We start from the raw sequence: 19,793 nt of genomic DNA on the forward strand, positions 1-19,793 counted from the left end.
AACTTTCAAGTCCCACATCTGATTTTCCTTTCCAGGAAAGGTCAAGTGAGGAATACCATAATTGGTACATTGTACGAATATTTTAAGATACAACCCATTTGTCTCCAGTCTACCAAAAAATAAATAAATAAATAAATAAATGCACATCCACCAACTCTACTCTGGAGGCATGTATATTCCTTATGGGTAGGCACAAGTCTACCTTTACCTCCGGAGGGACAAGGAGAAATAATCTGAGTTTATCTGGAAAATACAGAGTCAAGGACCTTGATATTTTGCACCAATCAAAAGAACAATCCAGAATGGGCAAGTTCTCCCTTCCGCAGACACTGGGGTGCACATTCCCTTTCATCAACACTCCCACTAGTGTCTTCTCTAAAATTAAATCCTGAGTGTGCAGCCTGTGGACATCTAGTGACTGGGCAGGCACATGGGGAGCTGTCCCAGATGATCTGGGCCCAGGTGCAGAATAAACGAATGCTTTTCCTAATGTGTTCTCCTTTTTAATAATAATAAAAAGTTACAATTACTTTTTGAATATTTTTTCCCCATTTGGATAAGTGCAGTTCATGAATGTGGATCTCCCTGGTCCAAAGCACACCATTCACGCCTGTTAATGACCGACCCCCATAGTTTAGTAATCACAAACTAATCCCACCTTGGTGGATGAATATTGACAATCATCTCACTTATAAAGACTATTTACTATCAGTTTTTCAAATTAGCAGTTGATTGGCATTAAGCATAACTTCTTTTAAGGGGCAGTGTCTTTGTATACAACTAATTAAACTAGGGAACTCATCTGTTCAAAAATTGCAAGAATTAGAATTGTGAAAAAATAACACTTTTTGCCTCAAAATTGCTATACTCATATGAACAAAGTTTCTATATAATGTGATGAAATAATTATTGTAATTAGCATCTTAATTTGAATTTAGATGCAATTTGTTTTTTTTTTTCTTTTTAGAAATCTAAATTAATTCCCTGGGAAACTGATGAGAATTTTTCAAAGTAGAAATAAATGCCTATAATAAATCAAGAGATAAGGGAACAGGCAGAGATTATTCTGCAATTAAAGTTTACTAAATTAATTCCACTTAAACTCCTTGGAGTTTAATGTGAAAGAACTCGGAAGGATGTATCTTCTAGGATTAAAAATTCACAGACTGAAAATTTAAAGGCAAAGAAGGGAAAAGAACCACATAATCAATATTTCCCTAAACACTAATCAGAAAATAAATGTTAATATTCCTCTCACAGTTTGATATTAAAAATATAAATAAAAGACACAAAACTTGAGTAAATTAAATGGAAACATGGACAGGTGATTGGAAGTTGAATGTGAATATTTGTTTTACCCAAATGAATGTAAATTTCATTAGTTGATAATTAAAAGGAAATTATACAGACATTACAATTACTGGCAATGGCATAAATTATGAAGCTGTATGGCAAAACAATTTAGGAACCCACATTGCTGTTACTATTGTCAAACTGGTTACCAGAGAAACCTAGAATAAATAATATATTCTGTGACTATGGAAATGAGGCCTTGATGTGTTGCTAGGCTGTTAAAGCTAATGTCATTGTATAAAACAATAATGTTAAACATTATTAGTTTTTTAATTATGTCAGTTAATTAGAATTGTTCCTGTTAATTGCCTATGATTCATCTCCAGATGAAAAATGTTCAAGTAAGAGCTTTGGCTTTTTCTCTCCTAACACACCATCTAAAACATGGCCTGAGTTTCGTACGCTGGGTTTTACAAATACCATTAGCCTGGGCAACAACAGTAATTATGGTCAAAGTCACCTCTGATAAAGGTACTTTAATAAAAATATATTAGTAAGGCAGGTACTCAACAATAAAGAGCCATCATTTTATTGCTATGGACAAATGTTGGTTTTATGTCTAAGATTTTCACCAGCAAATTAAAAGCAAATGTAATAAGGATACAGTAAAGACTTTCTGACATTTGTCCAGCCTACAAATATCAAAATGTTGAACTTCTATGAATCCTCAACTTCTTCCCTTATTTTTCATGACTTCAGGAAATATTTATATTTTCCTAATTTTACTCATCCAATATTCATTGAGCACTTTAGTGTATGATAAAGACCACAATTGGATATCCAACTGTGAAAATGTTCTGAGCCTGCCCTTGTGGAGCTTAGAGTTAAGGCCACAAAGGCATCAATATACCCTTTGCAATTGTAGAGACCATCAAAACTTTTCAGTCATATCATAGAGTCATGACCAGAATATCAACAAACTAACTCTGACCTCCTCAGGTTTCCTCTTATGGAATAAGAACAGGAAACTTCTTCATGAAGTTTCGTCCATTACTGCATTCTTAGTGCCTAAACAATGGTTCATGATAGATAGGTGTTCACTTAATATTTGTTGAATGGGTGAATTATCCATTGCTGAATATGAAAGCAAGATAAAACAAGCATCTCAAGACAGATTTTGTTCCCTGATTTTAAATGTTCTCAGATTTAAAATTTTCTCAGTATTACACCAAGAGAATTTGTTAGTGTTCTCAATATCACACTTTTGGAGAGTTTACACCAAAAAAAAAACCATTTAAAAATAGGTTAATTAATTTTTCAGTGACCATAGTTTAGAATTAGGTGCAAGAAAACGTTACAGAATTTGTGTTTGTGTTTTGATGAGAAGTCCATGCTTTTAAAACATCTAAAGTTTTTAGTGTGAGAAGAGATTTCAGAAAGCAATTTTCCACACTGCAATGACATGGCATCCGTGATGTGATTGCTCCCTCTTCCTGCAATATGTAGTAGCAAGGGAGACTCATTTCATCAATGAGCAGAATAATCAGGACAGGCCTTTCTACTCCACCAGCCACCTGCAAGGTACACCCGTCAAGGAGCTTCCAAAAGTGTTCACCACGCATCTGTGGGGTAGCTTGATTTATAGGAGACCCTGGTTCACCAATCCTCGCCTAGTTTTGAACAAAGCTAGTGTCCCAGCTGTTACATTTCTATTGGGCTTTAATGAGAAGAAGAATCTTCTGTTCCTAATCCACTTACTTGAATTGGTTACAGTGATTTCAATTCAGTGGCAGGAGGGTCTGACTAGGACAATGAAAAGATGCTGTAACACCTGCAAGTTTCTGGAAACCTTCACATGTCATGTGCTTTATCTGGAATCTGAACTGATGGGTAGGGATGGATTCTTGCGGAAACCCACTAATCCTGCATCACAAAGGAAGCATTAAGACGGTTTGTTTAAGGATAAAGAAAGGACTAGACAATATTAACACACAGAATACTGGACCCTATACACATTTGTACCTTTCTAGACAACTTTCCAGTTTGTTTCACATGCTATTCTGTAGTCAGGCTGCCAAACAGACTTTCTGTCCCTCCAAAGATGGCCTCATTCCTTAAAGTTTCAGTTTTCGTAATTTGGCTGATTGGAGAACTTGGCTGAGCAAAGCATCATCAGAGATGATTTCTCTTGTGAATTCAAAAGGCTGTAGCGCACTGCACAAATGATCCATTAGCGTCCATTGTCTAGAGTTCAGGAAAATACCTTCTGCAGCATTGTGCACTAATGTGTGTGGCTTTTTTCTTTCTCTTTCTTCTCCTTTGATGGGAAAGCACGCCGCCCGACATATACAATGGCCAGCTTTTCAACACGTGAACACTTTATTACGATTAACTAAAGTTGTGGGAAAACTGTCACACTTCAAAAATGCTCAGAGAATTCTGGCAATGGCAAGAACAAGCTCCAAAAAGACTGGAAAAAACTGCAGTGTTTCTAAGTTTATTGGGATAACATAAATCAGATAAAATCACAAGAGAAAAGAGAACCTACTAAGAATTTGGTGTGCATGGTAACTTATTTCCAGGTAGGTGAGATAGAATAAAACATTGCCAACTCTGTAAGCTTACAGTTCTGTCGTAAAAACAAAAACTTAAAACAATACATTAAAAAGTAGGGGCGCCTGGGTGGCGCAGTCGGTTAAGCGTCCGACTTCAGCCAGGTCACGATCTCGCGGTCCGTGAGTTCGAGCCCCGCGTCAGGCTCTGGGCTGATGGCTCAGAGCCTGGAGCCTGTTTCCGATTCTGTGTCTCCCTCTCTCTCTGCCCCTCCCCCGTTCATGCTCTGTCTCTCTCTGTCCCAAAAAAAAAAAAAAAAAAAAAGCAGTAAACCAAAACAACTTCGAAAAAGAACAAAATTGGACGATGAGTACTATATAATAATTTCAAGACTTATCATAAAGCCATAGTAATCAAGACAATGTGGCAATTGGTATAGAGATAAGTAGATTGATGGAACAGAATACTGAGCCCACAAGTAAGCTAATAGTTATATGATATGTGGACAATTGTTTTTCCACAAAGATGTAAAAGCAGTCGGTGGAGAAAGAATAGTCATTGCAACAAATGGTTAAAAAAAAAGGATTTCCAAGATGCAAACAAAACAAAAAAACCCCCAAAACTCTTCATTTCAATCTTTACCTAGTACCAATATAAAAATTAATTCAAAATGCACAATAAAACCTAAATGTAAGACCTGATCGGGGGGCACCTGTGTAGCTCAGTAGGTTAAGTGTCCGACTTCAGCTCAGGTCATGATCTCACAGTTCGTGGGTTTGAGCCCCATATCAGGCTTTGTGCTTTACAGCTTGGAGACTGGAGCCTGCTTTGGATTCTGTGTCTCCTTCTCTCTCTGTCCCTCCTCTGCTTGCACTCTGTCTCTCTCTTTCAAAAAGAATAAACATTTAAAAAATAAATAAAAGAAAACATAGGAAGAAATCTTTGTGACCTTGGGTTAGGCAAAGATATAATAGATTTGACACCTAAAGCATGGATCATAAAAGAACAAATTGATAAGTCAGACTGTCAAAATTGAAGATTTCTGCTTTTCATTAGCAAATGAAAAGACAAATCACAGAGTAGGAGAAAATATTTGCAAATCATATATTTGCTAAAAGACTCATATCTAGAATATATAAAGAATTCTCAAAATTGAATAATAAGAAAACAACCTATTTTTTAATTAAAAAAATTTTTTTAGAGACAGAGAGAGTGTAAGTGGGGGAGAGGGGCAGAGGCAGAGAGAGAGAGAGAGAGAGAGAGGGAGAGAGAGAGAAAATCCCAAGCATGCTGCGCATGGAGCCTGCAGCTTTGTGAAAGAAGGAAGACAAAAAAGAGAATGTACTTATGATTCCATTTATATAAAGTTTTAGTGAATATAAACTGATATTTAGTGACAAAAAAAAGCTGTAGTTGTTTGGGAAAGGGGGTACAAAGAGAGGCAAAGGGACACAAAGAAACTTTTGGAAGTTATGGATGACGTACTCATTATGTTGATTGTGGTAATGGTTTCCAGGGTATACAAATATGTCAAAACTTACCAAATGGTACACTTTCAATATGTACAGCCTACTGTATGTCAGTTATACTTTATTAAAGCAGTTAAAACAAAACAACAACAACAACAAAAAACCATGTATGATGAACTTGGAAGATGATGATCTGGGGACTCTGCATTGTAGGAATTCTAGCTAGATCAACATACAACACGGTCAACATGAAAGGTTTTCCAGAGGATCTGGCACCGACCTGAATGCATGAGAATTAATCACAGTACAGATCAGTTCATCGAGTAGTTTTTGAGCACCAGCTCTGTGCAAGACTCTGTGATAGGCATGGTTTCAAGGAGCCTGTTGTTTAATGGGGTAGACAGAGACATAAATACTAAACTTCAAGATTAGTTGGAGTAAGAGCTGGATAGGAGTTTGTACAGAATGTTCTGTACATGCAGGAAGATGGTTAGCCTTACCTGGAGGTTCAGGGAAGTCTTCATTTAAAAAACCTTTTGATCTAAGTCTTGTAGATGAGAATGATTAGCTAGGAAGAGAGAGAGAGGCAGAGTCAACGTTCCAAGAAGAGGGAACTGTATGAGCAAAGATTTGATGGTGACGACAGTATGGTGCATTCTGAGAACAAATCAGCCAATATCAATAGAAAATAAAAACAGGTGCAGAGTGATACTCATGCATTTATTCACTCAGTTTGTTATTCAACAAATACTTATTGAGTGGTTTCTATGAATCAGGCTACATCAGATCATAAAACAGGTGAAGTTCTAGACTTTATAAAGCTTCCATTGTGAAAAGGTGACTCATTCTGGAAGGTGCCCTTGATAAGCCCAGAAAGGCCAATGAAGGACATATTATGAAGAGCCTTTAATACCATTCCAAAGTGCTTAGGCTTTATTCTGGAAGCAAAGGAGAGCCATGAAAAATTTTAAACAGAAGAATACCACGGTCAGTTTTGTATTCTGAAGCTCATGCAGATTTAGAGGGGTGGGTGCATCTGATGAAGACAAGACCAGAAAAGGGAAAACCTGTCAGCTCACTGTTGCAAGAACCAAGATTGGAAACAGGAGAGTAAAACATCTGAGGGCTCAAACAATGTTGAGTTCAGGTAGAGACACGTTGGCTTTGGGAAAACCAGGAAGCAGAAGGATGTATTCGTCTGGGGCTCACTGGAAAGGTGAGGCTCTAGAGACAGACACATCTGCTGAGAACCTCATTCTGGAGAACTGAAGACAGAAGATACAAATCCCTGCCCCCCACCTTGGTATATCTGTTAGCCACTGGATGCTCACCTAATTTTTGCATAAAGCATCCCTGTCCTTGTTGTTATCCACTCTTATTTACTATTCTTATATAGCTACCTTCAGTGTAGTGTTCTGCCCCTAGGACATGCCAGTCTAAGGCAGTAGGCCCAAGGTTATCAAATCAAGAAATATTGGACTCAGGAATTTTAGAGATAATCACACCCACTTTCTTCCATTTACAAGATTGTAGCTTCAAAACTTTTATTTTGGTAATCTACCTAATCTTTTAACATACAACTATTGGTGCAAATATCCCACTGCATATTTAATAGTCTGCCTTAACAATAACAACAACAACAATAACAACAAGCAGACATCTAAAAAGAATGAAACGTTATTTATATGTGAATCTCTGAGTATGAGAAAGGGTATTAGCTTCATCATGGTGAATTGGAATCTAAAAAATTTAGACTAATGATGGTGTCACTTGTCCCAAAGTTCTTTAAAATGCCCAGAGATGTAAGCACTTATTCCTCCCATAAACATCAGAATTGAACTGCCTATCAAAGCCATATCTTACATATACCTTCTTGCTGAAGCAAGAAACATACTCAAGTGATCATATATGAGACTTGAAACATTGACACGGAGCTAGAGTTCTTGATACGTCAGTAAGCCAGGCTTAGTAGTATCCTGGCCACTAACATGGACAGAGAAACTTCTGGCTGGACCTTTTCATGATCTCATTTCTTTCCTTTTGACAAAAGGAACTTCAGGGTTCCCGGGTGTCAAATGTGCCTCTAATTTCTGTCCTTTGCTGAGCATGGCCTAAAAAAATCTCTGCTGGCGCAAACTTAAAATTTAATCAATAAATGTAGCAGTTATACATTTCATACTGACTGAGTGTTGGGATGGGACAGAAGATTTCTGTGTTTGTGGAAACTGTAGAAACCTAAAGGAGCCCAAGAAAAGACAGTCATGTCCATGTCTTCTATCTCCTGTGAAGGAAATTCCAGCACCCTTGATAGAAAATGGCTTAAAAAAAAACAACAACAATAGGGAAAACAAACAAAAAAATCACTCACAGCCCCGCCCCAACTTTCTGAGTTGCAGTTGTGGTTGTTTTGATTGTTACTGTTGGGTAGTGATAGTGGTACTTCTCCATCTCCTACCCCCTCCTCCTCCCCCTCCTCCTCCCCCTCCTCCCTCTCCTCCTCCTCCACCTCCTCCTCCTCTTCCTCATATGTCTCCATATGCCTCTCTCATTTAAGCGAAAACAAGGGGATGTTATTCAACCTACATTTCAGGGACCCTATGTAACTCTCAATGCGAAAAGCAACCCAAAAACAATGTAAATATCATTTTGTTTCCCTCTCACACAGTCAATTTTATTTTTCTGGACATGCATTGATATGCTAGGTGATACTTTTGATTCTCAATACCCTTCTGATGGCAAGGAGGTTTAGGATGTCTTATGGGATGCCCAACACAACAGCTTACACACAAAGCTCTCACTGACCGATAATGTGAAGGCTCCAGGTCAGAAGGTTGCTGCCTGGAGTCATAGTTTTTGCTAATGTGTGGAACCCCTTCCATCCTGTACTCTAGTACTAATGTAAGAACAAGAGTCTGGCGTTCCTCTTCACTCCTGTAAGTGGCTTTCTTAACTATAATATTTTCTAACCTCTTCTGTTGAATACTTTACAAATATAATTTATGTCAGGTTTGTTTTCTTTATTTTTGAAAGAGAGAGAGCACAAGGTAGGGAGAGGCGGAGAGAGAGAGGGAGACACAGAATCCAAAGTAGGCTCCAGGCTCTGAGCTGTCAGTGCAGAACCCTATGCAGGGCTCAAACCCACGAACCCTTGGGATCCTGACCTGAGCTGAAGGCGGACACTTAACCAACTGAGTCACCCGGGTGCCCCAAATTTGTGTCAGGTTTAGATGAGCCAAAGCATATTCACTTTTTACATTTGTCAGAAGTCTTTGACAAAATACTCACAATTCATTTCTTAGCTCAGAGCTTCATAGCAGAGAATGTTTCTAGGTACTAAAATACTGCTTTTGAACTGCCTTTAACTAGGGAGTCAGGGGAATTGTTATAGCATTTGAATCCAGAAATTATAGGTAGCAGTTCTTCTCAAAGTGTATATCCTTTCTAAATGAAGTAATCTTAGGAAATACCTTCAGCTTATACAAAAATTCAATCACCATTTTGGAAAGAGAGTCTGAAAAACTTCACAAGTACCAGTGCCGATGCCCTTTTTGGAATTACAAGGATCAGAAGGCATCCATCCACTCCAGTAAGCATATATGCTAGCTTTATTCAGCATGGCAAGGGAAACAGCACCTCTCATGTAAGCTTATTCAATGACCGAAGTCCAGGATCTGGGTCTACGGTCCGTATCAGTGAAGCCATTATACATTTCTAACATCTTCTACAGTCAGACATAAAAGGAAATGGCCTTTCATTGTTTCTCACTGATAGTTCCCGAACACAACCCAGGCAATTGAGGAAGATGAAAGATTAACCAAATGCCAAATTACAATTTCCATACTTCGATCTTGACGCTCTTCTATGGGATTGGGCTCTTTAATATTCTCCAATGCCTGTGACAACTACTCTCTGAGTGTTGGAGACGCAATTTCGATCTCTTTTTCTCTGAGTCTTTGTACCTTTTAGTCTAACAACAAAGAGGAACAAAGATCCTAATTATACCCATAATCATTATTATCTGAAGAAGTTCCTAGTAATTAAATTTTAAAGAAAATTTATTTAATGAGCTTTCTACAGTCACATCTAAGCAATACACATTCAAGTAGATAGTGATTAGTATGAAATAGCACTAATTTGAATGACTTGTTAAAAGCTCCTACTTCACTACTATGTTTTTAATAATTGTGTAATTACATAGAGAATTATTCCTGTAAATATCGCTTGTTTTATATAGCATGGAGGACATGAAGATGTGTTCTATCTGGAGCAAATTTCCAATATTTTGAAGCTGTGTCTTCTTGTGTCAGCTAAAAAGTTAATATGTACGTCTTAATTACACAAACACACACATACTCTCTTGCATGGAATATACACCTTTCATTTGCATGAGTTCAGAATAAGTGCTTAGCTTAGAAGCAGAGATGGAGGGAAAATAAATCTCTGAAGGAGTGCATGGTCATTACCAGTGAATGGAAATGAAAAGCATATTTCAGTGAACATCTCCTAATTATCCCATAAGAGAGGCGCGATAATTGGCGTAGACGATATCGATGTTGTCGCGTCTATATCATTTCCAGTGATTCATGGAGCTTTAGAAATGTTATCATGTAATATTGTACATTTGTTCCTTTTATTTCAGGGCAAAATAAAGTGCTGATCTTAAATACAACTGTAGAAAGGGGAACTGCAGCTCAAAGCGGACCTCATTCATTTGAATACTTTCTCATACCATGGGACTAAGGTAGTAAAGGATCCGTGTATACTCAAATAACCAATACAGGAGACAATGAGACCAAAGGGACATATACTGTTCAAGGACTTGGAGATTAGGTTCAAATTCCTGCTTTACCTCTAATTAGATGGTGTGATCTTTAGCAAATTACTTGCCCTCCTTTGGCCTCAGTTTCTTCATCTATAAAATGAGAAGATTAGAGATCCAATTTCTAAAGACACTTCCAACTCTCAACTGCATTTTCCCTAATATGGCTCTATAATACCTCCCACTAGATTTTATAAATAGGAAGAACTTACTAGATATATTCCCCTCTTCCTAAAGTTCAAAATAAAAGGAAGTGTTTATTACCTTCAAGAGGAAACATTTGAACGTAAAGTATCTAATGCAACTCAAGGTACCCAATATATTAATATTTTATTCAATATATCAATGATATGATGTTATATTAACTTGATAAATGGGCAATAACAGGTTACAACAAGGTTAGAATGGAAAACTAAATAAATGTGACATAAAGTTTTGATGTCATATAACTAAAATTAAAATGACCGTGATTTCCTAACTCTTACCAAACTTCCTTTCCGACCTTACACAATTTTATTCTTGGGAGAAAAAACCTGAAATCGAAAGAAAAGAGAGAAAAACTTCCAATGTAATTGGAACTCAGCTCCTTATTGGCTGGCACTTCATCAGCAATATGCTATTGGCCCTCACTGGTGCAATCTATAGCCTGCCAAGAGACACGAATCGTTTCAGCGTTCTTGGAGTGGGACGAGAAGTTGAATAACTAATAGCAATGCCCTGGGACTCAATCCCCGAAGCAAAACTACTGTGGTTCTGGCTGGTGTGACTGTCACAGGATCTCTTGGTGGAAGTGTAGCTGATCTTAATCTGGCTACGTGCAATTATGCATTGCTGAAATTCCTCCTCTGGTCAACATAAATATCCTCATCCCTGCTGATACCAACACGACACAAAGGAAGAGTTTACATCTCCTGGAAAGTCCGTGGTTTTCCAGAGCTGAAATGTGGGTTTGGGAAGAGGGGTTTTATCACTCATTTATCTAGAGAAGTAAATTTGAGTATAGAGCATCTTAACTGAAGTGTGTAATTCACTTAGACTTTCAGGAATCCAGGGGTGGGTCTTTCGCATAGGAAATAACTCCGGGTTAACTTCACTAGCAGCACAAATCCAAACTCCTGTTGGGTATTTACCTAAGTTTAGAAGAATTAAGGACCTCGTCTCAGGCACTGTCACTTTGTCCTATTTTTTATGATTCTCACTGAATAAAAATTTTTTTTTAACCCTGTAATATAAAAAACCAAATCAGCAGCCATTTTAGGATTCTGGAGATATGCATCATTCAAACCAGTCTCCTGAATGAAAGTAGGGCAAATGGCCATGGCCTAGTGAAAAGAAGACCATTAAATCATTCCCCTACACCCAGAGTCCATGGAAAAAGGCTGTCCTCCTACGTAAGCTCCCCGGTTTGGTGTGATCCTTTTGTGGAAGCCTTTTCAAGATGTGTAGAGAATCAAAACGTTGCTAGATAAAAAGACAAAAATAGAACTTCAAAATTATAGATACTAAGAATTCTGTAGAGTATCTGCCACTTAAGGTTTTCTGCTTCAAGTTCGTTTTCAAATTTATAGTTGAAAAAGATATTAACGACTTTCAATCAAAATGATATTTACAGTTGCTTTAGGTTCAGCAACTGCGACGTTTCACATCACGGCGTTCTAGTCCATGCACTAGTCTTCATTTTTAAAGTGTTTTGTGAGTCCTCAAGATGCAAAAAAAAAAAAAAAAAAAGAAAAAAAAAGAAAAAAAATTAACATATCATGAAAAGGGCAATTCAGTTGAGGATGAAATTTGGATAGGAGAATTTTCTTTAGTAAAGACATTATTTGAGCAGGCAAGATTCAGGATGAATCACCCTCAGGTTTTCCTGTTTAATTTCAAAAAATAAAGCAGGCAAATTTAAAAACAAGAAGGAACCTGAAAATGAGAGAAGTTTGACAGCAACTCATTGGCGCTGTGGCAGAGTTGCTGTTTTCCCGGCTGATTTTCTTTTCTATGCCCATGATGTGTGAGAAAAATGCCAGCGCAGAAAAAAAAAAAAAAAATCAAAAGCTGAAAAAATGGATTTTGATTAGTAAGGAAATGGTACTGATTGTGAATTTGCAGTTCATCTCATTCTTCTGGCTTTCCTTTCAAAAGCCTTTTCTTCCATGTTTTATGCTCCCGGAGCTGTTAATGTACCCTCATTTGTTGGTTCTGTTTTTAACTCCGGCATTCACTACCTATACCTGTACTTCTCCAGCTCTTTTATTACTCGACATCTTTTGATGCTCGCAGTTCTCTGGATATGCTTTTTATCAAGTCCCCAGGATTCCCTGAAAGGACGCCTTTCTTCCAGCTCATCCGCATATCTAATAGCACATTTAGCTTCATTCAGTTCAGTTCCACAGGCCTTCGCTGAGCAACCTACTATGTGCTGGGCAGCCGGGCAGCAAAGCGGGGGAGCACGGATGTCAGTACACGGACGGGTTGTCCTTACTGCCACTTTCTGCTGTTCTCATTCTGACACTTCGTTTCTCTTAAAGCAGCAGGGACCTCACATTTTGGAGAAATGGCAGCTTAGGTCATTTAGCAACAGACTATGTTTCACAGTGAACGGGAGGCTGGACTTCATACGGTGAAGCATACCCGATGACCAGAACAGTCCATTGCCAGCATTTCCGTGTCTGAATTCAGTGAAGCCGTCAGTTGGCACTTAATTAGTTAATAAACAGACCGTTTCATGGAGAGCGCGCATTAGCATCTGACACCGGCTGGCAGACGAGCCTTCTTGATTGATTAAAATATACATTTAAATATATTCCCTTAATTTATATCAGTTGCAAAGTGAGGCAGTTATCTTTATAACTGAGAGCATTAGCGTAAATTATTTAGTATCTTCATTCTAATTTGCACCATATTATAATATCTATCTTGATCTCAGAACTAAATAAATCATCCGTCCCAAATTCTAAGCACACTGCGAGTCCTGTGATTTTTATATGGCTCTCCTATCTCTGCCTCACAATTCTTCCAAAGGAAACTGGAACTCCAAGGAACGGCAGATTACTTGAGTGGAGAAAATAAGCTTTAAAAATATGCTGTGGTCATTTTCAGAAGAGTGAGGAGCTTAGATTCTGGTTTACACTTATTTAAATATTTTATCATGAATTGAAAATAAAGACTACTCTGAGCTTTCTCAAGATGTTGGGGTTTTGGTGTGGGTTTTGTTGTTGTTGTTGCTGCTGCTGCTGCTGTTTTTCGTTTGTTCGTTTCTAATATGGATAGAAAATTCTTCTATCATTTATAGTCAAGGCTTAGTTGAAGTGGAGAAGTTGAGCAAAAGGCAAGACACTAAGACAGATATCAGAAGACAGAGTAAAGAGAATGAGGTGTTCAAAGTCTTGTTGATCAACTAGGTTAGTGGAGCATAATTACCATGACAAGAGAAAAGGCTTTCATCAAGGAGGTGAGACTATCAAATGCTTCAAAAGTGTTGGAAGGGATATGGACAAAGATTACTAGATCCATGGGACAAGAGAACACTGGGGACTTCTGGAAACCATTTCAGTGAAGTTTGGGACGAGATACCAGATTGATCGTGGTGGTCATGGGCACTATAGATACTTGTTACTAGATGGAAGCGAAGAAACAAGATCACAGTTCAAGAAAGTGGTAGAGAAGTGGTTTCAACAAAAGAGTGAAAGAGACAAGAGAAGGAGGATGATGAAGACACTAGCCAGAGAGGAGATAATTTGATGGGGAAAGTCCCCAAGAAGAAGGAACAATGATGGAACATGGAGTAAACATACAAGAGCTCCTTTAGAAGGGAGGAAATTTGTCCTGAGAGAAGGGAGAGGTGAAAAAGAGGACAGAAAAGAAAGATAAATGGAAATTAAAAGATGCTAGAGATTGTATGGTGATGGGTAGGGGAAGATGAGGGATTTCAGGACCAAAAGCCATGATGTCAGTAACCGAATGAAAGAGAGTGAAAATGAAGTCTCAAGTGACTTTTAAAAATTTGAATTGTGACAATGCATTAACAAAGGAAAAACAGTGAAAACAAAGTGGCAGAATATCTTCTTCTGAAAACAGAGAGTAAAAATTAATTTAAAATTCCCAAAATGGACTTTGTTACTTTGTTCTCTGAATACTTCAGACTTGTTCAAAGTATTGCATATAACTTGAAAAAAGATACAAGTCATTCTATTCCTAGTTGATAAACCTCTCTGAGGAACAAATATTTACATTATCACAGTTGTATTTACTTGTTGGATCATTTCATTAATGTCTGTCTCCATCCAGTAAAGGCAAACTCGAAGGCAGAATCAAAGTATATTTTTTCTCACCATCAAACTCTGATTCCAGCTAAATTCCTTAGTTAGCACCAAGATTTTGTTAAATATTTGCTCAATGATTGATCTGTGCATCTTAACACATTCTTGCACCTTATCAGTCTTTTTTGAAAAGCCAAGGACAGTACCTTTCCATATGGATAGGCTACAGTCAAATCAGATTAAACCAGCAAATGAACCACTTTTCATATATACATACATGTACTCAAAACGGCGGGAGGTGCAGAGAATTGCTGTAGACACTGCCGTTAAGAAGCTTCTAATCCACTTAGGAGAAATATCCAACATACATGAAAAATTACATAACAATATAAGACTTCAATAAACTTCAAGACTAAAATATGAGCCTGATGAAGTACTGAATGATTACTTGTCAAAGATTTTTCTAGTCCAGAAATTTAAAATTTGTTTATATGCTTGATAAATTTTTGAATTGTGCATCTCCTTAGACATTTAAATATACATACACAAGTTTTATTGTATATTTATAGCTCCAAAACTGTGTTTTCCTGTATATTACATATACTGTAAGTGTTTTGAATATACTTTTATCAGTATATTTTGACCTGTCAAAATATATTGAATTGCAAATTTAGCTCACTTAATTTGTGGAAAATTGTCACATAACCACGTGGGCTGAGTCAGTCCTCATTCTCAAAGAAATCAAACTTATTCTATGCTAGAAAAATAAAATCTGACTTTATTTTTTTTAATTCAAATGAACATGCTAGTGAATGTCCTCATGGCAATCTTTTCATTTCTGAATTCTATTTTTAATTATATCTATATGGGTAGATAAATGATAGATAAATGATTGATAGAATAGATGATAGATAGATGATAGATAGATAGATAGATAGACAGATAATGAGAAGGCATAATGTTTTGCTCTGAGTTTTTCACCTTGAGGACATAAGGTACAGCATCCTTCAAGATTTCTTACAGTAGTTTTTCTTTTTTCTTTCTTTCTTTCTTTCTTTCTTTTTTTCTTTTCTTTTTTTCTTTTTTTTGTTTTTTTTTGGCTTGGATCTCAAAGAACTGTCCCTTAGGAGTGAGTCGTTTCCTAAGGAACTCTTTGTTTTATGTGACAAGTGTTTTTATATCCTTTGCAATGATTTTTATGCCCTTGAGGATTTTACATTGTGGGGCAAGAATGATGAAAGGTGTGATTTCTTTGGTAAAATGGAACAATTTTTAAACAGGAGGCTGGGACGGAGCATTGACCCACCACAGACCTCAGGCAGATTTATTGCAGGGGAAAATATGACTGAAGTTCATAATTGGGAAAACAATTCCCTTAAAGCTATCCATGCCTGGGCACCCTCTGGAAAGTCTTTGTGTATCCCCCAAATTGAAGACTGTTGTTTAGATAAGGGATCAACAAGCCTATGGACCAAAATCTGTCCTGCTGCCTGCTTTTGTAAATAAAATTTTGTTGGAATACAGCCACGTTCATTGGCTAACATATTGTCTATGACTGCATTTACACGATAACGGCAGGACTGAGTAGTTATAACAGATTGTATGGTGCTCAAATTTTAAAATATTGACTATCTGGACCTTTACAGAAAAGTTGGCTCATTCCCATTCTAGATATTATAAAACTGCTGTAAATAGTCAGATTAGAGACAGACAGACAGACAGAGTGCACACATGCTCTAAGTTTGGGCAGTCAGCCTAAAATACGCTATTTAGCTGGAAAAGGTTTAGAAAAGTGAAGACAATGAAAATTGGCAGAAAGCATGCTATCACTGTATTTAAGATAAGAGTGAGGGGTCCATCTCGTCAATAAGCAGACCCATGTTAAATTTCATAGCCAAGAGAATTATACGTGAAGGAGAAAAGCCCACAAATGATGCCTTAGTCAAACAGAATGGGCCATTACAAACACATGCTATCATCCAAACTAATATAAGGGTAGATTGCTCTCAATCACGTGGGCATCTCCCTTGGAAGTCTGAAAGTAGCAGTTGGCAGTGAATGAGATCCTTAAGCAGGTTTTAATAATGGTGGATGTCTTCACTAATGCAACTAATTGATTCAGATATGAAATCCAAGCTCAGTAATGTAATCTAAGTGGTATTTAGTTTTCTAATGTGACTCTGATTTCTCAGAAGAGGCTAGAGTGTGGAGGTGACTCCCACTAGTTTTTCTTCTGTGTGTTATTTCACCAACATTTAAAAAATATTAAATCATGCAATGCATTCGTAAAATCACCATATAAGCACTGTTAAGAATAGCATCTGCAACAACAAAGGTAACAGGCACTCCACTAATTTGAACTAGTTAACTAAGACTGAGTTATTTTTAGAGATACTGGAAATTTGACTTCTGTATAGATGTAGTAAATCCAGCTGGGAAGGCTGGGTGTATCTTAGAAGAAGATATTAGGGAAACTCTTTTAATAAACTGAAAGATTTAGTTGAATTCACCCCATCAGTTATAGCATAATCAACATTTAATAAGGGCCTACCATGTGGAAAATGGTGTATATATCGGAGTACAGAATGATACTTTAAAATTTTTATCTTTGCAGATGTGATCATGCTATTCATTTGTAATAGTGAGAAGAAATTCTTGTTAAGGGGATTTCTGAGTTATCCCCCATCTGAATTCAAAATGGAGAATGCATAAATTCATATTTTTTTATTGTTCCTGTACTGGCGTAAGTGTAAGCAGAGGCTGCGTCCAAATTCAGTATTTAAAATTTAGTATAATTAACATGAAATGTCAAATGTAGAGATAGATACCTCTACAGACTTCACTGTATTCTGACATTGAATCCAATGTTCCAAAATAAACAATTTTCCTTTCACCTTTGTTCATTTAGCACTTGATGTATCAGTGGAGGCCCCCTCAAGAAACAAAAGCCACATAGTAACTTGAACAGATTATATAGATGACAATAGAAAGAACAATTAACTTAGGGCTGGAGTAACAAGTACTGGGTTAGTTAAAGAAAACAACACAAAAATACAGAATAGCAGATATGAGGAGCAGCCTCTAGGCCTCGGCCCGAAATAGAACACCAGAGAGAGATCTTCCTCCCTAAACAGAGCTGAGATATAGACTTCATTTAAAAAGGCATGACTGTAGCTCACTGGACAGCAAGAAGCAGCTAAGGGGTCATGCAGTCAGGACATGCTGGAGATCTGTCCTCTGGGATGCTGGGGAAAGCCATCCACAGGCAGGTGCTGTGCCTCAGAACTCACTGCCAGGTCACCCAGGAGAGGAGTGGGAGAGCGTATTCATGGGCCCGTGCCTTCCTGGCAGCACTCCACTCTGAAGCCTTCCTAGGAGGTTCCGGGGAAGCTGCTGGCTGCTGTCGATCCCATTGAGCTTTCGGAACTGGGACCCACAACAGCCTTCCGAGACGGGAGCAGGTAGGTACCAGAGAAATTGTGCTCTGTAGGAACCTGGCGGGTGAAGCACACCAGAACACGGAAGAGAAATCCGTATCTCCTCCAGTGTCCCTCCAACACCCTCTAGAACGACAACATTTAATACTGTGCCAGTTGGCAAAGAAGTATTCACAAAGGCCGCCTCGATTATTACAGAGCAGCAGGCTAAGAAGGGCATATTTTGAGCTAAGAGGTAACACATCAGCACTAGCACCCTCGGTGTTTGTGAGTATGCCTTCAGTGTGCTGTGGCTCTTCATCACGGTTGCAAATTTCCTAATTGTCCATTTCTCCATACAACACCATAAATCTACCTGGAAGCCTTTTTGTAACCATTCATTCAACAAGTACTTACCCAGTGCCCTTGGTGAGTGCTGTGTTCTCAAAAATCAGGAGGAAAAGACAAAAAAATGATAATCCAAGCCATAAAAGATCGTACACTTGAAGAGTAAATGAATCAGGGGTTGGATGCAACGGGCTGAGCACTCTACCAGAGATATAGATGCCCGATGACCAAGCAGCACAGAGGAGAAGCTAAGTGTGCCCTGGAGAAGAGAGGATTGAGGGTGGTTACGGTTCTGAAGAGAAGGTGGCATCTTATTTGCATCTTGAAAGAGTTTTCCAGGAAGACAGGAAGTGAAAGGTCCTCCCTCTGAGGGTACAGAACGTGCAAAGGGTCAAGGTCCTAAAAATAATGACTTACTGACTGAAGGGCCAGTGTTTCCAGGATGCTGGAAACTGCCAAGGTAGCTAGAAGCCAGATGGAAGGCCTTCCGATAAAAAAAAAAAATTAAAACTTGACTTTAAAGGTTATCCTTTCTCCATTTCCTGAAACGGTTTTGTTGTTTAGAGAAATTACTATTTTCATTTGTCTTCGTGGGGAATTGAAGATGGTAAAATTAAATCCTTTAGATCTGTACTTCCTGAAAGAAGCAGACTGAATGCAAAAAAGAACAAACACTACTTAAAAAGAAGTGACTTGCTCTGTTTTGTGTGTGTGGTTTTTTTAAATTCAAATGTGACTCTGGAGTGCAACCAACATAATATATTGGAGGATCAGAACATCTGAGCCACATCACTGATTAGCTTCTTTTCACCCAAACTGAAGGGGAAAAAAATATTGATGAATTAAATAAATGACTCATTGAAAATGACTGAGCATGCAACATTTTGGTAAATGTGGCATGGCAACTGTTCTGAGCCATATTTTAATTTTGCACCACAGCAGAGGGCAATACAATTCCCTGGTTTTCAGTTTAGGATTTTAGAAAAGCTCATAAAGGTTTAGTGCTATATTATGGAGATCTGAGTTGCTGCCCAGCACAGAAGAAGAGGGAAGTCTCCAGATTGATTTTGATTGCTGGGGAAGATCCTGTTTTCTTGTCTTCTTGACTGCAGGAAACATGTGTGGTCTGAGCATAGTGAGACTGAGGGAGAGGTTCTTGCATCCAAAACTCTCGTTTATAACTTTAAAGAGAGGTCCTGTAGCAAATCCTGTTCTAAGTCAGGTTAAAAATCCGGTGTTAGCTCTAACACTTGTACATGGCCCTTGAGAGACCCATCAAACTAGCTATAAAAGCTGATTAAGGTTCAAGGCTAGTTTGACCCATGGGTAGAGCAGGTAATCACTTATATAACCCTCTCTGCACAAAGAATTCCCCAAAAGCCTTGAATTCCCTGCTCTGTTGCCTAGCCTTTTACCGTATTACATAATGTATTTTATAATAGCGATTAAGTGATTGGGTTAACCTATTACCATTTCCGGGAATCCCCTGCAAACAGTACGTACCTCTATGATAGATGGTAATATCTAGCATTTATTTGGTACTTACTATTTCTTCCTATGTCTACATTATTAAAAACAATATACTCGTTTAGTCTTTTACTTTGGAATAGGTTTTTTCAGTAACTCTATTTTTCAGATGAGT

The sequence above is a fragment of the Felis catus genome, chromosome D3 (genome assembly GCF_018350175.1).
Source record: "Felis catus isolate Fca126 chromosome D3, F.catus_Fca126_mat1.0, whole genome shotgun sequence".
NCBI classification, from domain to species: Eukaryota; Metazoa; Chordata; class Mammalia; order Carnivora; family Felidae; genus Felis; species Felis catus.